The sequence below is a fragment of the Gracilinanus agilis genome, chromosome 3 (genome assembly GCF_016433145.1).
Source record: "Gracilinanus agilis isolate LMUSP501 chromosome 3, AgileGrace, whole genome shotgun sequence".
NCBI classification, from domain to species: domain Eukaryota; kingdom Metazoa; phylum Chordata; class Mammalia; order Didelphimorphia; family Didelphidae; genus Gracilinanus; species Gracilinanus agilis.
The window spans coordinates 667,410,913-667,419,010 of record NC_058132.1 but is presented as its reverse complement, the minus strand read 5'-3'; the positions used below and the strand labels follow the sequence as shown (position 1 = coordinate 667,419,010).

At 41.2% G+C, this 8,098-nt stretch overlaps 1 protein-coding gene across 4 annotated transcripts in view; it reads left to right on the top strand.

Annotated features, from left to right (window-relative positions):
* Positions 1-8,098, top strand: part of GOLIM4 (golgi integral membrane protein 4) — a 119,579-nt gene that overhangs the window by 68,236 nt on the left and 43,245 nt on the right. The gene's annotated exons all lie outside the window — the stretch shown is intronic.

Here is an 8,098-nt window from a genome sequence, read left to right as displayed (position 1 = left end):
TATTATATACATGTTATAGAATGCTATGATAGAACTATAATATATCATTATAAATAAATCCTGTGTTTAGCAATATTTCATAATATCGGGGAGGAACAAAAATTACTCTGCGAGACATCCCAACCACAGTGATGTACAAGCCTTTGGAAAACATAATCTTCCCTCTGCATGCATTGTTTGACATCAACAAGCCAGGCGTTGTTGAACAGCGCTATCTCTATGGTTTCATTTATCAAGGATTCTTATCTGATCTTAACATGCATGAGAGACTCCTTGTTGGAGGAGAGCCTTTCAGGCTGGATTTTGTTTGCACCAAGTCAGATGCTTTTGTTGTCATTACAAACTAATAAAAGGGAATCCTGTACCTATTAGTCTGTTGTGTTGACTGTAGAGGTGTGTGTGGTCCACTCCGAAGGAGGGTATTTAAGCCTCTCTGCACTCCCTCACATCAGGCTCATCAAGGGAGGGACAGAGTAAAGGTTGAGGGAATCATTTGGGATAAGCCTCATCAAGTTTCCTCTGAATGTAGTAGCTGATCCTTCCTCGACAGACTTTATAAAAATGACAGAGTTCCAATCGGTGGTCATGGCTGTCCTCTTGTCCTGTCTTCCAGCATGAGCTCCTTGAGGGAGGGGATTTTTATCTCTCTTTGTCTCTCTAGCCCTTAGCAGAGTTTATACCCTGATGCTTGTTTATTGTTCATTGAATGATTGATGGCCTTTGGGGTACTGAGATCATCTTTGTCTCTCTAGCATTTAACAGATGCTCTCTAGTGAGTCTATATGGTTGGGCATCTTGAAACACTAAAGCTCCCATGAAATCAAAGTTAGGGGTAACTAAGGAGGTGATGGAATGATTCCATGGTGGGCACGAGTGATGGATAGCATGTTTCTTTTTTTTTTTAACCCTTAACTTCTGGGCATTGGCTCATAGGTGGAAGAATGGTAAGGGTGGGCAATGGGGGTCAAGTGACTTGCCCAGGGTCACATAGCTGGGAAGTGTCTGAGGCTGGATTTGAACCTAGAACCTCCCGTCTCTAGGCCTGACTCTCAATCCACTGAGCTACCCAGCTGCCCCTATGGATAGCATGTTTCTAAACACAAACTACGCTTGACAAGTAGGCTATATGATACCAAGGAAATACACGATCAGAAAGGTTAAGATCTAGGCAGTATGAGGCGAATAGACCCAGCAATCCACCAGTGTCCACAAAAGATAAACCACAGAGGAAGGCCACTAGTGCCTTGTGGGGAAGACTTATGGGAAAATCTGGACATAGAGTGAGAAGGTATGGATGGGCTGATATCAATACCAGTGGACGGATTTCCTACATACATGAGCTTACAGATCCTCTGAAGTATTACTCTTAGTAAATCTCATTAATATTTTTGACACAGCTATGTGACCCTGGGCAAGTCACTTGACCCCATTGCCCACCCTTACCACTCTTCTGCCTTGGAGCCAATACACAGAAGTTAAGGGTTAAAAAAAAAATACCTGTATTTTCAGAGCTCCTTCTTTTTAGATATGGTGCTGAAATTTGTTTCATGTAAAGTCCCAAATTCTGCTGCAAATATATATATTTTAAATGATCTTGTAGGCAAAACTACCCCAACCAGAGGAAACAGAATCCTCTGGGAAATTGATATGAAGCTATTGCTGTAGATGAAAGAACCAGGGCCCTCTTCTAACAGTTTTTTTTAAATTCTATAAGAAAACTTCTGTGTCTAATGTTTAGAGAGCTTCAGACTAAATGCAGTCTTTGAACTCTACCTCCCCGGGCAGTATTGATGGGCTGGGCTGCTTTTTGTTTTCAAAACTGATCTATGTTTTGCTGATCCAGTAAGTACAGTGCATTTAATTGATCTCTTGAGATTTGATGATGTGAGTCAAAGAGATAAATGAAAAAATATTGCTTTAAGAAGCTGGTGCATTTTTTTAACCCCCCCTCCCAAGTACTTAGAAAAGCAGAAGCTTGCTTCCATTCCTGAGTGCATGGAAAATATTCATCTACTTTTCATCAGTAAGCAGGGGAGGAGGTGAGCAATACAGCTTTCATCTGTGAGCCTGATTTCCTAGGATGCGAGCGGAGCACCTATCGGAGCATGGCTCTGCGTTCCGAATCTCGAGGGTCCAGAATTGAACCCTAATCATCCCCCGCCCTCATTTCCTAGGAAGCTTTTTTGGTGATTGGAGAATATTCCTTAGGGACTGCTTTTTTCGTACAGGGGTTCTCGTAGCATCTTGGCAGATGCCTTTGACTTTCAAATATAAATAGAAAAGTAGAGAGAGATGATAAGGATTGACTATCCATCTTCCTTCTCGGCAACAGTAAAGCCTCTGGAGAAAAATCACTGACTAAAAAGCCCAGTTCCGTTAGAATTAAGAAAGATTTGGGGGGGTTTGTTTTCGTGCCTTTTTTTAATGGCCGTGGAGCAGTTCTAGAAGAGCAGATGGGAAACATTGATGCAAAGCGGCTGCATTTTTGATCTGTCGTGCTGCCCCCTTGCTCAAGTTTTATGGGGAAAAAAAATAGCTTTAGCGTCCGTCTGGAAAATGAGGACAATCATTTACTCTTGTGCTTCTTTTAAATAGAATTCCATTTTGAGAGTTTTCAAAACCAGGAAAAAGAATCTGTGACTTAGCCCAGAGAGGGCTGCAGAAGCTTTGCACTCAGTGTACTTATCAAGGGTTTACTTAATCTTGGTGGTTGCACTGTAATCATTGGATTTGGCTAGGATCAGGAGAGGTTGTCTGGATCATTGCCCTGGCATCAGGTGGGATTGCATTTAACCCGCTGCAGAAAGATGGAAAGAAAGCCGGTAGGTTTTCCAAGGCTCCTGCAAAAGAACTTCCCAAACCTACTTGTTTGTACGAAAGTTTTCCCCTTCTATCCTCAGCTCAGGCTACTTCCTGCAGGAGGCCTTTCCTGATGCCCCCAACTGCCAGGCTCTCCCAGAAATCACTTCATATCTAGGACAGGAATATTAAATAGAACTAGAAGGGCCATTGGAGGACAGCTAGTTCAAGACCCTCCTTTTTGAAACCCTCACTTTCCATTTTAGAATCAATACTGTGTATTGGTTTCAAGGCAGAAGAACACAAGGGGATTAAATGACTTAGCCATGGTCATTCAACCGGGTGGTATCTGATATCATATTTGAACCCAGGTCCTTCTGTTGCTAAGCCTGGCTCGCAGGCCACTGAGGCACCTAGCTGGCTCCAAGGCCCTCATTTCAAAGGTAAGCTTAGACTCAGCATGGAAAAGTAGTCCTTCTATATTTAGGCTGCATTTATTTCTCTGTTGAGGTGTTATTTCCACTCCTCTCACCCCAAAGGAGAATAAACTCATTGAGAACAGCCAGTGTTTGGATTTTGTCTTTGTATCAATGGTGGCTTACGCACAGTAGGTGCTCTAAGTGCTTGTCAGTTGATGGTTTAAACCTTCTTTCTTCTAATCTGAGGCGTAGGGTGGCATATGACTACCCTTGTGGAAGAGGAGGAGGCATCCCGAATTGGGGCAGCTACACGGTGTAGTAGATAATGCCAAGCCTAGATTCAGGAAGACCTGAGTCCAGATATGACCTCAGATGCTTACTAGCTGTGTGACCCCCAAGCGAGGTCACTTAACTCTTGTTTGCCTCAGTTTCCCCCTCTGTGAAATGAAAATAATAATAGCACGTGTTCTGGCCAAGTAGCCAATGCCCTGCTTCACTCTCTGCCCTACCTCCAGCTAGCTGGCACAGTGGATAGAGGAAGACCTGGTATCATCTGGCCATAATCCTGGGCAAGGCACTTAGCCTCTATCTCTCTCAGTTTCCCCAACTATAAAATGGGGATAATAATAGCATTAACATGGTTGTTGTGACGATCAAATGGGATAATATTAGTAAAGAGCCTGGCCATCTTAAGCACTATAGAAATGTTAGCTATTATTATTCAAGAGGAATTCACACCCAGATAAGTTGTCCTCTGTTCTGTTATTTCTTGCCTTTTTTCTGTTGATGTCACTGAGGTTTCAGGCTGCATAATGTCTCCATTTTCTAGGGCACTTTGGAGTTTCAATGTTGTCTCACAGTTGGGCCAGTCTCTCTGTAAGAGTCTGCAGAATTTCCTTATTCCGGTGATTTATGCCAACAGCCCAGCCCAAGAGTGGCTCTTGTGGTCTGGCCAGGGGCTGGGCACTCAGTCAGCGAGGTGTGTGCTAGTGCCTGGATCCAGCTGCCACCTCCTGGGTCACTTATCCCTGCCATAGGCTCACTGCTGCTTGTAGACACGGAGATCCTAATTAGATGGTGTTGGGTTAATGGAGAGAATCCAAGACCACAGTACAGACTCCATCTCTGACACTTATTAATGTGGGACTGCATTTGAGTGGCTTAAGCTCTCCAAGCCTCAGCTTTCTCATCTGCAAAATGGGCACAAGGAGAGCAGGAATGCCCACCTCGTATAGTTATTGTGAGTTTCAACTGAGATAATGTATTGAATATGGATGCCAATGACTCTCACTGCCCTGGGAGTATTTTTCAATCACGCACACAATTCACATGCTATAAAAAGCCATTCCTAGAATGGGTTGTTGGCCCAAATTCCTTGAATAATGGAGCTCTGCTTTGGCAATAAGGCAAAATTCAGCTTTAGGATTCAAAAGGAGGTGAATAAATTGGAAAAGCCATCAGAAATAACCTCAGTGACATCCATGTCAAGAAGCGATAAGTACAAAATAGAAAATAACTTTACAATTATATTCCTATTTATCATGTCCTTTATTTTTTCTGTTTTATTCACATCTGTCTTTCTAGATAGGTGTCTGAAGACTGGACAAGAATCTAATGTAGTAAGTACATTTTGGGCTAGGCAGAAGGGTACCTAGCCTTGGGAGGGATCGAAGGAAAGGGAAGCATCCGGGAGGCATTTATTAAATACTCATGCCAGGCACTGTACAAATATTTTCTCATTTGATCCTCACAACAGCTGGAGAAGATAGGTGCTATTTTGACTCTCATTTTAAAGTTGAGGAAACTGAGGCAGAGAGCAGCTAAATGGCTTGTCTAGCGTCACAGGGCTTACTAAGGGGATGAGGCTAGATTTGATATTAGGTCTCCCTAACTCCTAAAAATCACATCTTTATCCACTGTGCCACCCAGCTGGGGGAGGGGGGTAGGAAGGAAAGATGGCATTGATCACTTGGGCAGAACACGTCTTTATGATTATTTAGTACCTTTGAGTGTGCCAGATTGGTGTGAACTAAAAAAAACTTGCTTTGGGCAGATTACAGGTATTTCTTCCTCTCAGATATATTAGCTTCCACTCTCTCAGTGAAGATTAGATTACTCTGATAAGATTTGTCCTTGCTGAAGCCAGGCTGCCTAGTTCTGCTCTGTAAGTGAAGAGAAAGGGAATATGTACTTATTAGGCCCCTACTATCTGCTAAGTACCTCCCAATATATGATCTCATTTGATCCTTAAGATACCAGAGAAGGTCAGTGCTCTTGTTATCATTCCCATTTTAGAGTTGAGGAAACTGAGATAAAAAAGGATGAAGTGACTTTCCCTGGTCAGGCAGCTAGTTAAGTGTCTGAGGTTAGATTTGAATTCAGGTCTTTCTGACTCCAGGTCAGCTGTTCTATCTACTGTACTGCCTAGCTGCTCATGCTTGACAGATAGACTTTGTGTGGCTCTCTTATACAATTTTACCAAGCACTTTACACATTTGTAATTTCTAGGATCTGGTAGTCTTTTTGCATTCCTTTTTCCTTCTTCTTTCCCCTTCCTTTCTGATCCTTTCCATTTCATTCCATTCCTTCCATCCTGATGGATGTGCCAGCCACACACCTTGACACAGGCTGCTGCCAGAACTGAGTTGCTTTCTTCCAGAAACTTCCCAGTGCTTTCTTCCAGGTCTATTTAAAGTATATTCCACTAGGAGGGGAGGCTAGAGTCTATAAAATACTGCTTCCACCACTTGAAGCGGTCATCATCTTTAAATCTCACCCTTTTCACCAGTGTGCAGGACAGAGTAACAGGAAAATGATCTGTCCAGTCCTGTGGTCAGATCTGGCCTAGACACTTCTTAGCTGTGTGACCCTGGGCAAGTCACTTATTATCTAGCCCTTACCAGTCTTCTGACTCAGATCTAGTACACAGAATTGATTCCAAGATGGAAGATAAGGGTTTTAAAAAAGAAAAAAAAAACCAATGTGTCCAATATCAGGCCAGGGATGATGTCATTTGGGTCACATTTAGTTCTGTCAAGCATGCGTCTTTTTCAAAGTAGGTGGATGGTATTGGCATAGCACGGTGACCTGAGCTGTATTCAGCTATTTCAGGCTCTCTGAATCTGCACCTAATTTGGGACATAAAACTCAAGTTTGTGTTGTATGAACCAAAATGATAATACGGTTGGTGGAGCCTCACCTACTCAGAGTGCATCATGGTTTTATTGGTTTTCCTGTGCCCTACTACAATATCAAAATAATAGTCGAATTATCTATGATCATCACAGATTTCTTCTAGCCAACTCTCCCTTTTCTCGTCGGTCCTGAATATCTCAGAACAAATTGCTTTTTTGAAGCAATGGATATTTGCTCTTCGAAACATTTTAATTTTTTCATGAAATTTATAATCAACAAACATAAATCAGAGAACAAGACAGAGGACTGAATCAGAAGCCAGACTTTGGGAACTTGTCATTTGTTTTTAAGAAATATATATTTATTTGAAATTTAACAGGTCAAACTAGTTTGTGTCTGTTTTTGTGTTCTATACATTAAAAATGTCTTGAGACTTTTTTATGGCAAATATATTGTCACTCACTCATCTATGGCATCTGTCACTTCTCTACCAAGAGCTGGGGGGTTAGGTACCTACTGGGAAATAGACTTTATCAGTCTTTTGGAGTCATAGTTATCAACTGATTTGATCACAGTTTTGTGGTCTTTCAAAATTCTTTCCCTCATAATATTGTGTTCATTGTGTAAATTTCTCTCCTGGTTCTTCTCATTTCCATTTGCATTAGTTCATTTAAGTCTTTCCATGTTTTTGAGTTTATCATGATTTCTTACAATATAACCATGAGCAGCGAGGTAGCACAATGGACAGAGTGCCAAACCTGGAGTTAGGAAGACTCTTCTCTATGAGTTCAAATGTGTCCTCAGACACGAACTAGTGGTATGACCCTAGACTAGTCACTTAACCCTGTTTGTCTCAGTTTCCTCACATATAAAAGGACCTGTAGAAGGAAATGGCAAACCACTCCAGTATCTCTGCCAGGAAAACTCCAAATAAAGCCACAAAGAGTCAAATGTGACTGAGAATGACTGAAGAGCAACACAGTGTAACCATATTACATTATATCTGTGTATTGTAGGGTTTTTTTTTCAACTGTTCTCTAATGGAGGAACACCTATTTGTTTACACATAATTATTTTGGAAGGAATGTTATAATGACTAACACCACTCTATCTGTGATAGATAGATAGATAGATAGATAGATAGATAGATAGATAGATAGATAGATAGATAGATAGATAGATATCAGGGTCTTTTCCCTATGTCAGTGACCTCTTTGGGGATTTATGGCTAATAGTAGTTTTACTGGATCTAAGAATAGATAGCTAGGTAGATAGATGGATAGATTGATAGATGGTTGGATAGATAAATAGATAGATGATAGATGGATAGATAGATGGATGGATGGTTGATAGATTGATAGATAGATGATAGATAGATGGATGGATAGATAGATAGAGGATGGATGGATGGATAGATAGACAGTTGGATGGATGATAGATAGTTGATAGATGGATGGATAGATAAATAGATGATGGATGGGTAGATGGATGGATGGATAGATAGACAGTTGGATGGATGATAGAAAGATTGATAGATGATAGATAGATAAATAGATATGGATAGTGGGATAGATAGAGATAGGAGATAGATAGATAAATAGATAGGTGATGGATGGATAGATGGATAGATGGATAGATAGTTGGATGGATGATAGATGATAGAGAAATAGACAGTTGGATGGATAATAGATAGATAGATAGATAGATAGATAGATAGATGGATGGATAGATAGTTGGATGGATGA